The sequence below is a fragment of the Rattus norvegicus genome, chromosome 12 (assembly GCF_036323735.1).
Source record: "Rattus norvegicus strain BN/NHsdMcwi chromosome 12, GRCr8, whole genome shotgun sequence".
NCBI classification, from domain to species: Eukaryota; Metazoa; Chordata; class Mammalia; order Rodentia; family Muridae; genus Rattus; species Rattus norvegicus.
Window position 1 is genome coordinate 49,995,397 of NC_086030.1, and position 17,212 is coordinate 50,012,608.

General features: G+C 53.7%; 1 protein-coding gene across 9 annotated transcripts in view; it reads right to left on the minus strand.

Moving 5' to 3' along the window:
• Positions 1 to 17,212, minus strand: part of Tpst2 (tyrosylprotein sulfotransferase 2) — a 42,209-nt gene that overhangs the window by 13,116 nt on the left and 11,881 nt on the right. The window contains exon 1 of one of the 9 annotated variants that reach the window (XM_039089272.2): positions 13,150 to 14,171. The exons of 7 other annotated variants lie outside the window; for them this stretch is intronic. The gene's annotated coding sequence lies outside the window, so the exon portion shown is untranslated. Of the gene's footprint in view, positions 1 to 13,149; positions 14,172 to 17,212 lie in introns of those variants that run through there. One more of the 9 variants, XM_063271220.1, reaches the window with a different exon arrangement.

Consider the following 17,212-nt stretch of genomic DNA (forward strand, 5'->3'; position numbering starts at 1 on the left):
GAGGGAAGACTGCCTGTGTTGATGTGTGTGAACTGTGGGCTTCATGTTTGTTTTACCTGGACAGTAGCATGGAACAAATAACTGCATTCATACTGCATTCATACTGCACTGGGATGCAAACCAATTTGAGGTGATCTGCAGACCACAGAGGTGGGCCAGCAAGAAGGCTCAGCAGGTAAAGAGAGGTTCTTGCTGCACAAGCCCGGCTTGAGTTCAGTTCCCTGGGCCCACAGAGAACTGACCCCACAGAGTGCTTCTCTGACCTCCACACTCACACCACGGCCCCGTTTGCCTCATCACACATGCAATGATAAAACAACAGAGTGTGGAGGGTGTGCATAGGTACCAAGGCCTCTCGTGTCAGTGGAGGAGGAGCGTGTTGTGAGCTTTGTGCTGCCCTCCAAAGCAGGGAGAGAAGTCTGCAGGAGTAGCAGCCTCAGAAACTGTCAATACACCACAAACCCCAAAGCAGCAGCCACAAGAGCTGTCACAGACTGTCAGCCTCTGTTCTGGAGCCTTCTACTCAGAGCTCGAGCGCACAGGACAGTGAGAGGCAGGGGTGGGATCCACCTTTCTTACAGGAGGATCACAAGTCAGCACTAAGCCAGAGGCTAGCCACATCCCTCTTCACCCATCCTCCCAGCAGCCCTGTGTTTGCACAGCACGCTCCGCCTTCTATGGGCCAGCTAGGTCTGTGAGGATGCAGGGCAAGTAGAACCGTGCCCGAGGGCAGAATCACTAATCTGGCAAACCAACTGGCACCTATAAACAGCGGGAGAAAAAGACTGAGAAACATTCGGATGCTCCACAGAGTCCTGGCAGTCTGGGGCATTTTCTCCTAAAACAGCTTCTGACCCCGTAGCTCACACTATTTGCCTGTGATGAGGCATGAAGTGATTACCAGGTTTTCCACCTCTGTGCCAGGCACAGAAATGGTGCAGACCACCTGCATCCAGACTCAGCTGTGTGACTCTGGCCTACCATTGCCTAACTCCCTGAGCTCCTCTGAGAAATGGGGCTGCCGACACCTCTGGGCATCATCACACTCAACTTAAAAGGCAGCGGGGACTCCTGGAGCCTGGGAAGGGACTGTGAGTGAATCTGTGCAGGGATATCTGCCCAAAGCAAGTGCTGCCTGTCAGGTGCCATGGGATGGACTTGTCCCATTTAGTGGATGTGGCTCTGCATGTGACATAATGAGCTGAGACTACACAGCTAAGGAAATGGAAAAGTCAGTTTCCAAACTCAGCTTTGTCCTTCAAATGTTAACCCCGCCCCCCAATGTCATGCAGCTCTCAATGCAATGGGGGCCTCGTGCCAGCTCTCAGCTCATTCCCAAGCTGCCCAAGAACCACGGGATGGGAAGAGGGCAGCAAAGGCAGAGGGATCTGAGGGATCCGTTTACATCAGAGCACCTGCCCCAGAAAGACATTGTTCCTGGCACCTACTGTGCACCTGTACCGCTCATACTCGTGGGATACAGTGAGAACAGAAGACAAAGGAGGAGTAAGGTCATCCTCAGCTACACAGTGAGCTCAAGGCCAGCCTGGGCTACATAAGAGACAGTGTTGGTGCCGAGTACAGAGAGAAACAGCCAGTGTGAGGAACAGACACCTACGGTGGAGAGGAGGAAGTGACATTTTGGCTCAAACCCATCTATCTAAACTGGCCTTTACGCTCAAGAGATCAAGAGACTCCCAAGAAAAGGGGAGCTGTGGGCGGAGGGAGCTGGCACTACATGGGGCTGCATGTGTAAGGTGGCCCTGGATGGCGTCAGGGCCCCTGTGCACAAACCCAGATCCGCTGTGTGGCCCTGTCCCAAACCAGCTCTCAAACTACCCTCTGCCAGGCAGCAGTGGCATCTCACCCTGCCCCACCCTACTCTCCATGTATGGCTGGGGGAGGCGACCCTAGGTACCAGAAACCACCCACTCACTGCACTGGGGAGCCACCAAGAGAGCCAGCAGTGAGGGGATGCAAAATAGTTTAGCTCATGGCTGCTGCTAAACTTGAGGAACAGGCAGGGCAGCATGGGGAGGCAGGCAGGGTGACAGGGGGAGGATAGGCAGGGCAGCATGGGGAGGCAGGCAGGGTGACAGGGAGAGGGCAGGCAGGGCAGCATGGGGAGGCAGGCAGGGTGACAGGGGGAGACAGGCAGGGTGACAGGGGAGGGCAGGCAGGGTGACAGGGGGAAGGCAGGCAGGGCGGCATGGGGAGGCAGGCAGGGCGGCATGGGGAGGCAGGCAGGGTGACAGGGGGAAGGCAGGCAGGGCGGCATGGGGAGGCAGGCAGGGTGACAGGGGGAGGGCAGGCAGGGCAGCATGGGGAGGGCAGGCAGGGCGGCATGGGGAGGGCAGGCAGGGTGACAGGGGGAGGGCAGGCAGGGTGACAAGGGGAGGGCAGGCAGGGTGACAGGAGGCAGAACATTCAGCACTAAGGGCTTCAGATCCATTGTCCCCCTCCAATGTCACTTCTCTCTCTTTCTATGAATTAACTGCCTACAGGGGTGAGGCATACAATGTCACACAATGGAGGCCAGGAGGAAATCCCCTACGCTACCCCTACTCATAGCCCAGAATCTTGTCCTGACTTAATCTGCAATTTTAGAGTGATGGAGGCAGACCCCAATGGCATCCCTTCCTTTCTCCTCTTCAGAGGCCCAGACCCTCTGCAGCATACACGGGGAGTGGGGAGCAGCGAGTCTTATCCTCTCAAGGCTTCCCCACTCCAAGGCTTGGTGTCCTGAGCTAGTCTGGGCCAGCCCTGTGATGAACGCTGATGTCTGGAACAAAGCAAGCCACATGGACCACGTGGCTTCTGACAAGGCTGGCACAAAGTTGTTACTCAATACATGCCAGCATGTAAATTAGGACCACTGCCACGGGACCCTGTGTATCAAGACCACAGGGACTTGGGAATCACGGCAGGCATAGTCCTGCTATGTAGGGTCAACAGTGATTTCCTGTCCTGCAAGCTCCGCCCCCAGCTTCTGTGTGTAGCCTTCAGAGTTTACAAGCTGCCTCACTAAAGGCCTCTTTAGGTCACATGTGCTCCGAGAACCCAACATCTCTGTCTCAGCACAAAATTTAACATAGGTGCCACATGTGACCTACCACATAGGTAGCTGTGTTCCCCGTGGATACTTCATAGCGCCATAAATCAAGCTGGGCAGGCCTATGGCTCGGTGTGCAGGCACCCAGGACTAAATGCCAGCGGGACAGTGCAATGTGGGGCAAATTCACAGGGCAACATGGGGCAAGACTTCAGGACCCTATGGCAAGCCCAAGGTGTCTGGTTCTCAGAAAGTCCAATGGGAGGGCTCGGGTGGCCAGCTTTGGACAGAAAGAGAAAAATGCAGAATTCCAGGACACGATATTAGATCTTTCATAAAACTCAGACACACATGGCGAACTGCCTCCTGTTGATAGCCCAGTAAGAGACTTAGAGGTTAATTTGCTGGGTTTACTCTGTTGTCTTTGAGATGGGAACTTTGAGATGTGGTGCCCCTGAGCTCCAGATTTCCCCTCACAAGGATCCTAGGTGTGTCCTACTTTGTCCGATGGGCCTATAATTTTTACATATATTTCTATCTAACTTGGGCCTCACAGACAGAACTATCACCACTTTTTACTGAGGCACCAGCAGGTCTCAGGTGTGTCTGAAGCTGGAAACTCTTAAACCCCTTTGCACTGCAGACCGCCTGGGACTCTGCCCAGTGCCTAGATCAGCTCCTGTCAGCTCAGCCCCGGCCTGTGGCAAGCCTCACTCTTGGCCTCTGTGCTGAGAAGCCCCAAGGCCTCTGTCCAGGGCAGCACAAACAGGAAAGGGTCAGGAAGACCTTGCAGGAGCCCAGCTTCCTGCAACGACATGGCCTCCTACACAGGATCCTGTCTCCACTCAGCAGGAAGCTGGGGGTGGAGGCTGGGCATTGGTGTGGAGTCCTGTGCACATGACCATGACCCATCTCTCTGCTGGCTGCAAGCAATGTGGGACACACGCACACACATGCACATGTACACACACACACACTCACACACTCCCACGCACACATACACACGCACACACACACACTTCCTCTCTGGAACACACTGCTCAGAACAGCTTCCTTGAACTAACCTCAAGTTTTAGAATGTGCTGACAGAGCAAGCACTCACAAGGTTTCTTTCTACAACCCAGTCCAGCCTCTAATTACAGCAATCCTCCTGCCTCGGCTTCTCAAGTGCTGACATTACAACATGTGATTATGTGTGAGTCCTTACATATCCTACTTCTTCTCTGGAAAGTGAACTCAAACACCAATGTGCATTCCCAAGGGCCTGCCCTCAAACAGCAGCACCAATGCGGTGGTGGCCTGCCTGCCAGTAGCCATGGTGACGGCTCCTCACATCCCTCCTGTGCCTGTGGTAAGGCCGCTGTGTACAAGCTGATAGTGACCATGTATACAAACATGTAAGCACACACACACAGTGCAGGGCACTGCACTAAAACCACTGTCACCATCACCACAACACATTTTACTGTCTTCAGGTAGGAGAGTTGAGATGGGGTCTTACTCTAACCCAGGCTGGCCTAGAACGCGTGACGATTCCCCCTGTCTCAGTTTCCCAGTATGGGATGACTGGTGCGCACCACAGTACCTGGGTCATTTAGCCGTGACTCACTGAAGTCAACAGTAAAGTGCGCAGAATCACGATGAGCAGCCTCTAGCTGAGCCCATCAAGAGGTGTCAAGAATGAAGCACGGTGGCACAAACCTGTGATCCCAGCACTCCCAGGGCTGAGGCAGGAGGATCAAAATGGAGGTCAGTCTGTGTTACACTGGACGACATAAAGCCCTGACTAAAAAAATGAAAGGAAAAAGTTACATTGCTGCCTTAGATACCATGGGGTCAGCGTGAGGCTCTTCTGTACTTGTCACAACACATCCTGTGTGAAGCCATTCGTGTATGACTGACTCAGAAGACACAGTGTGACCCAGGGTTTGCCTTTTAGCAAGCGCTGCCTCCCAGCCCACTCTCTCTGAAATGCCACTTAGGTCACACACCCAGCATTCAGCGTGTGCTTCCTGTGGGCTGGCCATGGGGAATATGACATCATGTCTTGCAATGGTGGCAGTCTGTGCCCCAAGTTAGGTAGACAGTTTTCGGTGACTGGCTCGTACTAGTGGTGGGACTCTGAGCCAGCATGCCACATTTGGGGAGTGCATCTGAAGATAGCAGCTGCTTTGAGGGTGGTGCAGAGTTCAGGCTGTGGCAATGACAGCCACTGTGAGCATTATACTGGAGCACAGACAGGAGCCATTAGACAGGAGCCTGCCCACAGGTGGTGTCCAGACAGCAGAGCAGCAGTCCAAGCAGGCAGCGGGCAAGATGGGTATATGTGTCAGCCAGAAGACACCACACACAGGGAAGCCTAGAAGCAACACCTGATAAAAGGATAGACGCACCCCACAGCAAAGCAGCAGCTAGCAGCACACGGCCTCCTGAATGGCCCCATACACAGGCAGCCTCTGTGAGAGGATCAAGAGAAATCAGTCAGAGATCAGAAATCAGAGGCACCTGACACTAAGACTGTACAATCCACAGGACCCCCACCCTCACCTAGGCAATCTGTAGATGCCTATCACAGACTGGTATTAATGTAACAGAAATGTAACAGAAGCTTTAAGAGAGCAACAAAGTATCCAACTGATAAGGACCAAGTAGGACCAGGATGGACCAGCCAGGTGACAGGTCTAGGGTCATGGGAATGTGGTAGGAAGACACAGGAACTGTTAGAAAAGATGGAGTTCTTTTCTAACTGAATGCACTTGGGGCTCCTGACTGAGAAGCCCTTGCTGGAGCTGGGTATGTGTATGTACCCTTGATCCCAGCATGCTGGAGGCTGAGACAGGAGGATCCAGCATTGGAAGCCGACCCTTTGCATCTCCTCTACTCACTGGCACCCTGGGCCAGCTGGCCACTTTCAAGATGAAATGACCTCAGGGTTGAATCTGACCACAGACTGCATGAGTAGCCGGGGGAAGGTGCAGAGAGCAACATGTTAGCCCACCATCAACCGATAAAGGAAATAGAGGCAGAGGATAGAACAACAGTCCCAGGCAGGGATTGGGAGGGGTCACAATGGCACAGCTGCTCTGTTACAGACCTCAGAGGCATCACTTGGCCTCTCTGGACCTCAGTTTCTACCCCATGTGAAATGGGTGCAGCAGCTCTTACCCTTAGGGCTCAGTAGAGAATACTGGAGCAAGGTATCTGAGTCACCAACACCGGCTCCTGCCACACACAGGGCACTTGGCTCACCGTGATGTTTGTGGGACTCACATGCAATACAGTTTCAAGGGCACAGCATCGTGGTTTTAGTACAACCCAGTTTAAGATACTCATGGGCTGCAACTGAAGGTTCAAGTAACTACAGCTTTAACTCCAGCATTCGGGGGACAGAGACAGGCAGGTCTGAGCTCCAGACAGCCTGGTTCACACGGTGAGTTCCCTCAAGCTCTGTGAGGATGGCATTTGATACCCAATCGCAGATGAGGGCCAGGAGGCTCAGAGAGGCTGAATACCTCCACCAGAGTCAGGACTAAAGCAAGGCCCAACCTAGGCCAAGCTCAGAGACTGCTGCCTCCAACCTCACTCCAGGGGATCTGAGGGCACAGGGGAGAACAGTACCCTCAGGAACACACAGGCTTGCCCTGAGGTATCCTAAGGACAGTGGCCTCAGATCAGCCACCGGTGAAAGTTCTGAATCTGTGACCTTTAGTCTAGGAATGGGCACAGTCGTCCACAGTGAGGAAGAGTGGGCACAAACCCCAGTGTGCGGCTCACACACCAGGCTACTCTCTGCTCTGGAACCCCAGTGTGCTGCTGACACAATCCCCCCAGAGTACTGCTCACACAATTCCCAGAGTACTGCTCACACACCAGGCTACTCTCTGCTCTGGAACCCCAGTGTGCTACTCACATAAACCCCAGTGTGCTGCTCACACAATCCCTAGCGTACTGCTCACACAATCCCCAGAGTACTGCTCACACACCAGGTCACTCTCTGCTCTGGAACCCCAGTGTGCTACTCACACAAACCCCAGAGTACTGCTCACACAATCCCCAGAGTACTGCTCACACAAACCCCAGAGTACTGCTCACACAATCCCCAGAGTACTGCTCACACAAACCCCAGAGTACTGCTCACACAATCCCCAGAGTACTGCTCACACAAACCCCAGAGTACTGCTCGCACAAACCCCAGAGTACTGCTCACACAATCCCCAGAGTATTGCTCACACACCAGGCCACTCTCTGCTCTGGAACTCACTTTACCCATGAGACTTCCAAAGGGAGGCTGGATTCCACACCAAGTTCCACAGCCAGCACCTATTGTGACCTGGCACCTGAACTGGTACCTCATCTCGCATCTAGCATTTGCCTATTTCTGCAGAGGTGGGGCTGAACCAGCCCATGCCTGCTGAGAAAATGTTTATCACTGACTCGCCCCAGTCTATGGTCCACATCTGAAAAGCACAGAGGGGCCGGCCCCATGTCTATAGAGTTGAGCCCTCAGACCAGAGGCTAGGAAGTGAAGGAAGGTAGCACACTTCTCACATGCTGGAGCCTGAGTACCCCAGAGAAGGTTAGGTAGGTCCCTGTCTCCTTCCTCTCTGTGACTCAGAGCTGAGTGGGTGGAATTGCATGAGACTTATTGTCCCCTCCAGATAACAGGACCACTTCATTGGGGGGTGCAGTGGCTTTAGGCTGCACCCTGAACAACCTAAGGGACAGTGCCCTTCACCCTATGAGCGTCCCCCAGCATACCAGGAGCAGAGTCAGGTCACCCTCTGACTTGGGAGCACTGAGGAAACTGGGCTGGGCTTCTCCTAGAGGTGGCACTCCTCTTGGGAGGGGCTGCTCCCATCAGCATGCCCACCCTTGCTTGCCCATGGGACTTGTCTCTTCTGGCCACTCTGGCCTTCGTCAGCACTCTCAGCTTGCTCCTTTCCCACAAGGCCATGTGGTAACTACAAGGCTCCGAGGGGCTGTGGTCCATGAGGCCTTGGGGTTCAGGGCACAGGGAAAGCCTCTGGACAGGCTGGGGTCACATGTAGCTCTGCCAAAGTCAGCAGGGGGAGGGGAGGGCAGTTAGTAGAAGCAGCCTCAGTTTCCCCATCTGTACTCTGAGGCTGTCTGCCTCGGAGGCTTGATCTGATTGACTAACATGTGGCAGGACCTGGTAGCCACCAACCTGTCATCACATTCAACCAGGGATGAGTTAAATATCATACACGAACAGTGCATGGAGGGGGTCCTCATCGCCTGAGACCTCAGGATGTGCTGCTCCTGCTCCTGCTCCTGTTCCTGCTCCTGCTGCTGCCCCTGCTGCTCCTGCTCCTGCTCCTGCTGCTCCTGCTGCTGCTCCTGTTCCTGCTGCTGCTGCTGCAGACCATAACATTCTCCGCAGCAAGACTGCTCTACGTAGGGCTTGTGTCTGCTCTCCTAACCCTCCCACTATCCTAAAGAACAGCAGGGCTGGGGATGTGTTGGGGAGTGTTCACCAAGCAGGCACCAGGACCTGGGTTTGATCCCCAACACTGCATAAGGCACTTATGAACTGTGGCTTGTCTCAGGAGGAGCTGAAGTTTACCCTCAGCTACACAGTGAGCTGGAGTCTAGGCTCTGTCATCTGAGGTCCTGTATTATTTATATAAACAGATGGATGAGTGGGGAAAGTCAAACTGGTGACTTCTAGATTTGCTTCCTGGGTTTGTGACCTTGGATCCTGAAATACACTAGTGGCTAGAGAGGATGCTCAGGGTATGTTCAGGAGAGCAGCCAACTGCAGTCCCACCATCTGTGCTGGACACAGTAGGTACTCTGGAAGCTACTACCGCCCTCCCACCACCCACACTGAGCACACAGTAGGTACTCTGGGTGATATTACTATCCTTCTACCACCCACGCTGGGCACACAGTAGATACTCTGGATGCTATTACTATCCTACCATCCACACTAAGCACACAGTAGGTACTCTGGATACTATTACTATCCTTCTACCATCCACACTGAGCACACAGTAGGTACTCTGGATACTATTACTGTCCTTCCACCATCTGTGCTGGGCACACAGTAGGTACTCTGGATGCTATCACTGCTCTCCTCACTAATGTAATCTCTACTATTATTCAGGTCAAACATTCCTAATGTTAAAGTCCAGAACTTTGAAACTTTTTGTTTATTTTGATAAGCCACTTAAGCTGGCTTTGTTAGAGACTCACCTCCAGCCTTCTGAGTGAGTGTTAGTGCCTGTTATCATACTAGACAAAAACTAAAAGCTATTGTTACCAACAAAACTCTAATAAAGTTTCCAATTTTGGAGCAGCCGAAACTTCAGAGTTATGGTTGTTCGATGGGTGGAATTGAAAATAATTAATGGTTAAAATCTACACCACTTCAGGGTCCAAGCGTCTTGGGATGCTTCTACTCTCTGTGGAAGGCCCTTTTGCAGAACACACAATGCCAACCCAGCCACAAAGGAAGGCAAAGTTAGATTTAAGTACTGGGGAGACACGGTAAGAGTCAGGTGGAGTGAAGCAACACAAAGCACCTTCTCAGGCCCTCATCCCTTGGGCCCTCTAGGACCTCTGGGTAAAAAGTACAGCACAGCTCCCACAGTAACACCCCAACGCTGCAGCCTGCCCATTCCTGGGTGCCAGCCGGGCTGGTGAACACCAAGCAGTGACCGGCCCAGGAGCCTGCGGGAGTGGGCTGGACACCCTTGGGAGAATTACTCTCCCACTCTGAACTCTGGTCTACACAAAAAGATCTTCAATGCTTCAAACCATGGAAGCTGGTGGAACGCTTTCAGCACTAAAACAGTGGCTTCCCTGGCCTGCACTCCCACTGTTGATGTAAGCACTGGGTCCAGTAGCACCTGCAGGGTGTGCACCTTCAACAGTGCGATGCTCTGGAGGTCTGTCCTACAGTACTCCTTATTGTAAAGCAAACTCGGCAGCACGGTCACAAGAATGACTGTGTGTCGAGAGCGAGACCCAGGTGTGGCAGCACATGCCTGTAATCCCCCTTCTTCTCCAAGACATCGGGGAGCAGTGTGAGGCATCCCCACATTGGCTCTTTCCATCCCAAACTAATGACTGGGCTGCTCTCCAGTCCAGACACCACATTGTGCCTCTGGACACTCACTGTTGTCACACCCTAAGGGGTGATTTTCCCTCTTAAGACAGATGACAGTGTCTGAGGACAGCTCTGGTTGTCACAACCAGGGGTCAGGACGGGGAGGAGGTCATAGAGCTCTTAAACATCCTTCATCAATGAGTCCCAATCCCAAGAAATCACTTGGAGCCAAAAGGTGACAAGAGGTTCAGGCTTCAAGCTGTTTGTAGGCACCACAGAAGCAAGGTCCTCCTACACTGCTTGTCGACCCCACAGCCTGGTACACACCTGCTGCCTGCCAGGCCCTGCTGCAGCCCAGAGCCACCCCAGTGAACCGCCTGTGAGAGGCCATACACTTGGAGGGGACAGGACGTGCAGATCCACAGTGCCTCTCAAGTGTTCCCACACCCTTGCAGGGACACACCATTCTCTTGGCCAAGGCCATCCTGGAGGACATTTAGGCTCCTTCTGTCCTTGATGTACAACCCACCCATTAAAGGGACTTTGTTCTTGTGCTCTGTGTGGCAAGTGCCCCAGGGAGTTGCTGGACAGAGGCAGAGGCAGAGGCTGGGATGCTGGGAGTCTCATGGGATTCCCACTACGAGGACTTGGGTCTATGCCTCACCAGCCCCGCACATCTGCAAGCCAGAAGCCCTGCTGGCTCCACACAGAGGAACCTAGAGGGACCCAGAAGGATACAAGGCAGCAGCTGGCTCGCCTGCTACTGCACAGATGATGAAGGCACCCGGCTGTCCCACCACAGCCAGGCTGTGTCAGCACCAACCTTGGACTGCCTGGCTCTGACATCTTCACCAAGCTGGCGAGTCCCCCCATTTGCCAGATGTGGCGATTTAGGTTGAAAGAAGTTGTTTGGACAAGCCGCCGGGAGCCAGTTACCTTCAAGTCCCCTGTTACCTATGGCTTCTGAATCTAGCCCCAGAAGGTCCCCTAGGCAGCCTACTGGCCTGCGGTCACTCTGGCTTTTAGTTTCTAAGAACATGAAATCATGGAAACTCAGCAGCTGACAGAGCGTTCCTGAGGGAGGAGACAGCCTTGGGGCTGGGCATCTGGGTGCCAGCATCCAGGCTGCCCTGTGTGTGTTCATGCCCAGTCATGCGGGACTGAGAACCAGCTGGGCACTGAGCAAGTCTGCCTCCTGTGCCCCATAATTGACACAGGATGGTGTGTGGGTGACACAGGATGGTGTGTGGGTGACACAGGAGGGGGGGCAGGTGGCACCCCTGGGGCCCCAGATATGCTCTGCAGTATGATACAGCTTCAGTTTTCTCCTGTGGAGGATGAGCACTAAGGGTTAGCCCATAAACATGAAGTCCTTTGGGCCAGCATGGTTGTACCCTACTCACTCCTTAAATAGCTGTACAGCACAAGTGAGCAGTGCCACACCTCAGCTCAACAGATGGGGAAACTGAGGCTCTCAGGGGTACATTGCCTGACGAGTACAGAGAAATGTCAGGGATGGGGTGGGGCTGCAACCCATAAAGCCAGCATTCCAGCTCAGAATCCTGCCCATGCAGCTGTGTGACCCTGAGCAAGCTGCTGCACCTCTCTGTGCTGCAGCATCCCTAGAAGTATGTGGGATATAACCCAGAGGTCAGGAAGGACAGAGACCACTCTGCACTCTCTCCACAGGGCTCCACAATGCTGCCCCGGAACACCTTCACCACGGAGGATCTGCATGCTCCTCAAGAGTATATACTTTGGGGTGAAGTCGTGCTAACCTTTCCACCCAGGGAGGAAAGCCACCCGGGTGAGGTCACTCGACAGGTGAATCTTGGAAAGCACAGCTAGGCTGGGGGAGTGAGTGGGGGTGGGAGGGTGTCAAACCCACCCAGCCATGCTGCCTGCACCTTTCCAGAGCATTCCACTGTTTTTCTGCAATTCCCAGTAGCACTGTGCAGAAACACTCAGCCACACACTAAACTCCCGGTTCTCTGGAACACTAAAGATAAATTTAACCCCAGATGGACAGAACGCCATCGCTAACGACCAACAGTCACTACTGGGCTGGCTCTTCCTTCCTTTCATTAGGACGAGGTGACCAACGATATCCCTGCCGGGTCTTCGACTCAGCCTCCCAAGTGCTGGAGTGCTAGGTGCACAGCACCGTGCCTGACTGCAGTCAACTTTTCCAATTCAAGTACAAAAGTCTTTGTGTCTGGGGTCCACCTCATGCCTCCAGCGCACTTCAACAATGAGACTGACTTCAGGCAAAATGCTGTGCTCAGACACTGTAAGACTTACAGTCGAGGAGCGTTTGATGCCTCAAAGGCCCCACATACACTAAGCTCTCCCAGAGTAACTCGGAGTCTGGCCCTGCGCAGTCACAGGTGGCCATGGCTCCTCTGGTGGACTCTCTCATGGCTGAGCACCCCCTCAGTCTCTGGAGCATCCGGAATTACCGCCTTGCACACCCAGGCTTGGCACATCAATGATTCAAAAGCTCGAACCTCCCATTTCCGCCTCTTATGATCAGATAGTGCCTGGTAGGAAAGAGATTTGTGAAACATCACACAAGTGATGCGTGTCCAGGATAACAGAGAGCTCAAAGAAATCGGCCGGGCAGAGGTGAGGGTTAAAGAGACAAAGGTTGTCGAAACTGGCAGTTGAGCAGGAGACCCAGGACTCAGTATTTCCTTCAGGGAAATGGGCTAAGGGTACCATGGGATCTCTGTGCCTGCAGACAATGACAACAACGGCAACAGCAAGTGTGGACAAACACAAACAGAGCTCTCTGGCTCCACGCTGTGTGTGGATGACACCTGGTCATCTAGCCATGTGGCCATGGGCCTGGCACTGACCCCAGATTCACACCCCATAAACCAGCTGTAGGCCAACAGCCTGTGGGAAATCTGTGGTATTACAGACCTGTGTACTGATAAGACTCTCCTCTGCCACCCAGAGTTGTCCCTGGTAAAGGATGCATCCATCAGAACTGTAGCAAGCCAGTCCCCCAATGTGCATGTACCTGAGTGCTTGCAGCAGGCTCTGCCAGGGACAGCCTGGGTGCCTGTCACCAATGGGAAAACAAACACAGATCAATAAATGCAGCCCAATAGGCCAAGAGGAAGACACCAGACAGTCACATGATAAGACAGGACATGACAGTGGGCTTTACAGAACAAAGCCAACACAAGAAAGTCAGAAATGCAAGGTACCCTCAGTGCCTCGGGGGGGGGGGGTCACAGGGCTGAGGCACGGTACTGCTGACTTCACCTGACACTTTTTCTGGCCACCACGCAGGGACACACAGGCTCTCGGTTCTCTCTCATCTATACTCTGTGCCAGGAACAGAGGCAACACACGCAGAGGCTCCTGCTCCTGTCACCCAAACCAACGCCTGGCACTGACCCCAGACTGGCACTCAATAAAATAGCTATGGGACAACAGCCCATGGGCAAGCTGCAGAAGAGCTGCCGGCCCATCTCACAGCCACCAAGGACAAAGGGACACTCTCAGAGGTCCTCCCTGGTGACTTCAACTTCCAATGTCTGGGACCCGAGCGTCCTCTGATTGGCTGCCCCCTTCCTGCAGGCTCCCTCCGTTAGGGTACAGAACCTGCTCAAACCTAGGGTTCTACCTATGTCTGACAGGGATCACCAAGCCTGCCCACTTTGCCATGATGCAGGCTGGGATCTGCTGCTGTCACCACCCACAATGCACAGTGCTGGCATATCGCCACCCACTTCTTACCACCCACTCGCTCTGTCCTAATCCCCTTCAGGACCCCTTGCGGACCTCTGATTCTGCCCTGTCTGCTCAGCTGTTTTCCCAGGAGCAGCCAGGTTACCAGACAGGGAGACAGTGAGAAGGGTAGACACGTGGCGGGACTATTCACTGCCCAAGCATGAGGCCTGAGTTCAGATCCCAGCATCCATGTAAAAAGCTGGCCGGGTGGTTTGTCTCTGTAACCCTGAGATTGAGAGAGAATACAGGAGGATTCCTGGGCTCTCTGGTTGCCACCCCTGGCTCACTGCAGCAAATATGGTAGAGAGAGTGACTCAGGAAGACGCCCAAGGTCAACATTAGGCCTGTGCCCGCCCCCCCCCCCCCCGTGACTCCTGTCTCCCAGGTCCCCCACAGGCCTCATAGGGCTCAGTCCCCTCCAGCTGCTTGGCCCCTCACTATTATTTACACACCTAAGCTGGTGTGTGCACACACAAACATGCTGACCCCCTCAGAGCCTGGGCCCACTGCCTACATGTCTTCAAGCCATCACCTGGTTGATCCAGTGACCTTTTCTGTGCCTTCTCCTCTTGTCTCAGGCTTTACTTAATTTTTATTTTTATTATATTTTTATTTGTGCCGTGGGGCGTGCATGCCACAGGGTGCTTGTAGAAGTTGAAGGACAGCTTGCAAAGGTGGGTTTTTCCTTTTACCAAGTGGGTCCTAGGGATCGTGGGGGTTAGCAGCAAGCTCCTTGACCCATTGAGCCATCTCACTGGCCTCTCTAGGAGTTTCCTGGTCATTCACCTATATCTGCAACCTGTGGGGAACATGGAGTTCCTTAAGCTGGCTCTGTGAGGGGAGGAGCATTGGGGGTTGGGAGGGAGCTCACCTATCCCCCAACACACCTCCCTACCTCCTCCTCTCACAGAGCTGGCTTAAGGAGCTCCATGTTCCCTGTCTGGGCCTCTGAGCCTTCGCAGATGGTCTTACCCCACACCCTGTCAGAGCCTCACAATCCTCCAAACCCAGAAAAAACAAAAACAAAAACAAAAATCCAAAGTCCCTCCACTAGGACTTTGCTACCCCCTACCCCCTCCAGAGCCTGAGCTGCAAGCTCCTCCATTCCTGACCCAGCTGCCGCGTGGAGCAAACTGGAATCCAGGCAAACCACCGCTCTGTGAGTCCCACCCAGTACCCACTTCCTGTGTTCCCACCCTGTTCCTTAGATCCCACCCACTTCCCTCCACTGTGACCAGGTTGTCTGAGACACAATCCCTACCTACATCTGTATACCATTGACTGTGAAGTCCCCGCCTCAGATCTAATCACTACGAAGGACCAGACCTCCAGCCCAAGGGCACCATGCACTCTCTCCTGAGTATGCTTCAGGTGTAGGAAAGAGCTAAGCCCTGTCCAATCACAGTTCTCTACTTCCAGGCCACAGAGGTCCTCAGGCTGGACACGTCCACCGGATCTTCTAGAGGATGAAGCTAAGAGTAAGGGCAGCAGTCACAGAGGCTGGGGGAGGCCAAGCTGGGAGGGCAACAAAGTGACAACATGGAGCCTGGAGGTCAGGCTCCTGGATCCAGCAGTGCCTGAAGCCATGCCCTGGCAAGAGCCATAGCCTACTGCCGTTTGCTGGGTTGTGTAGAGCTGATGTTGGCTCTGCTGAGCCCAAGCTGTCTACACGCATCCACTTATCTCCCCTGAAGCTTCACCTTCTTCAAGGAGCCCAGACATAGTGTGGACCGAGCTGATCCCCAACACTTTTATGACCACTGCCATGGCCCTGTCGTTCCTCGTCTCTGGGGCTGAGGGCTGAATAAGGTTTCTGGCCCTTCCTTCTCTCTTTCTGCACTTGACATAGCGAAGCAAACCCTCAGAGGCTCATCCATGTGCTCGAGGCCACTTTACTGACAGTCAGGTCCTTACACACCAGGGAGTTAGGAAAATAAGGAAGAGATTCAAGAGGAAAGAGGGCTCAGTGAACTTTTCCCGTTTGCTTTCATATCTCTGGGCTCTGTCCTCTCATCTGTGAAAAGATTTTTCACCTTAACACAGAGCAAAGGCCTGGCTCCCAGCAGCTGTCCCAGCGCCTCCTCAGTATGGGCACCTGCTGACCCTAAACCCAGAGCGGCAAGGCCTGGCCAGTGGTACAGCCTAGTGATTGCCCTGTGGGTGGACACAATTCCTGGGGGCTTTCAGGAACATCTGGGGACATGGCTGTGTCCTGACTGAGACAGGTAAGCTGGCAGCAGAGCTGCTGAGAGCTGTGACTGGGGAGAGCATGCCCAAGAGAAACTTCGTGAAGATGAGAGAGAGAGGGGAGGGAGGGAGGGGGAGGGAGAGAGAGAGGGAGAGAGAGAGGGAGAGAGAGAGGGAGAGGGAGAGGGAGAGGGAGAGGGAGCACCCAGATATAGCCAGCTGTGCCTGATAGTGGGCTGTACTTTCCTCTTCCCACAGCCAATGCACTGTGCCTTCTCTTACCTCGTTCTGCATCAGACGCCTCTAATCAGCCTGATTCAGGTGGCAGACACATAACAGACCTTCCCCACCTCACCATCCACACGGGTACCTACCTGGAGCCCCATGTAATCTTTAGACAAACAGGCTTTCACAAGACTAAGTCAACTATTTCCCGTCTTCCGTGGAGGCTCCAGGTGAGGGCTGGGTCAGTTCATCTCTCTCTCTTACCTTAGGAGGTACACCTGTGCTCCACACAGGACGTGCACCTTAGAGTATACTTACAGGAAGCTCTGGGGTTACTTGGCACATTTTACCTAGAGTATCTCTAGTTAACTTCCCCTTCCTTCCTCCCAGCCGGTGTCACTTCACGTCCAGCACTTCACTGTTGTTAAGGCTGTGTGGTGACCTGTGGCCAAAAGGTGTACGGGCTGGACGAGAACAAGTGAAGAGCGACACTTCTGCTGGGTGTAATGGGCCCATCAGGACTGCTCCATCCCGTCTGTGGTTCGGCCAAGCAGCACTGGACTTTAATCTTGTGGGCACTTGGGGCTTGTTATTGCAGGGTGGGAGTGGGGCTGGTGGGCAGGGGTGTCACAACTATCAGACGGACAGCTGGTTATGGTAACGCATACCTAAAATCCCAGTGTGTGAAGGCTGAGGCAAGAGGTTCAGGAGTTCAAGACCAGCCTGAGCCAGCCACACACACACACACACACACACACACACACACACACACACACACACACACACACACACACACACACACACACACACACACACACACACACACACACACACTCTCTCTCTCTCTCTCTCTCTCTCTCTCTCTCTCTCTCTCTCTCTCTCTCTCGCCTCAGTTCTGAGACAGCACCTACTGGAGCATTTCCTGCCCTTCT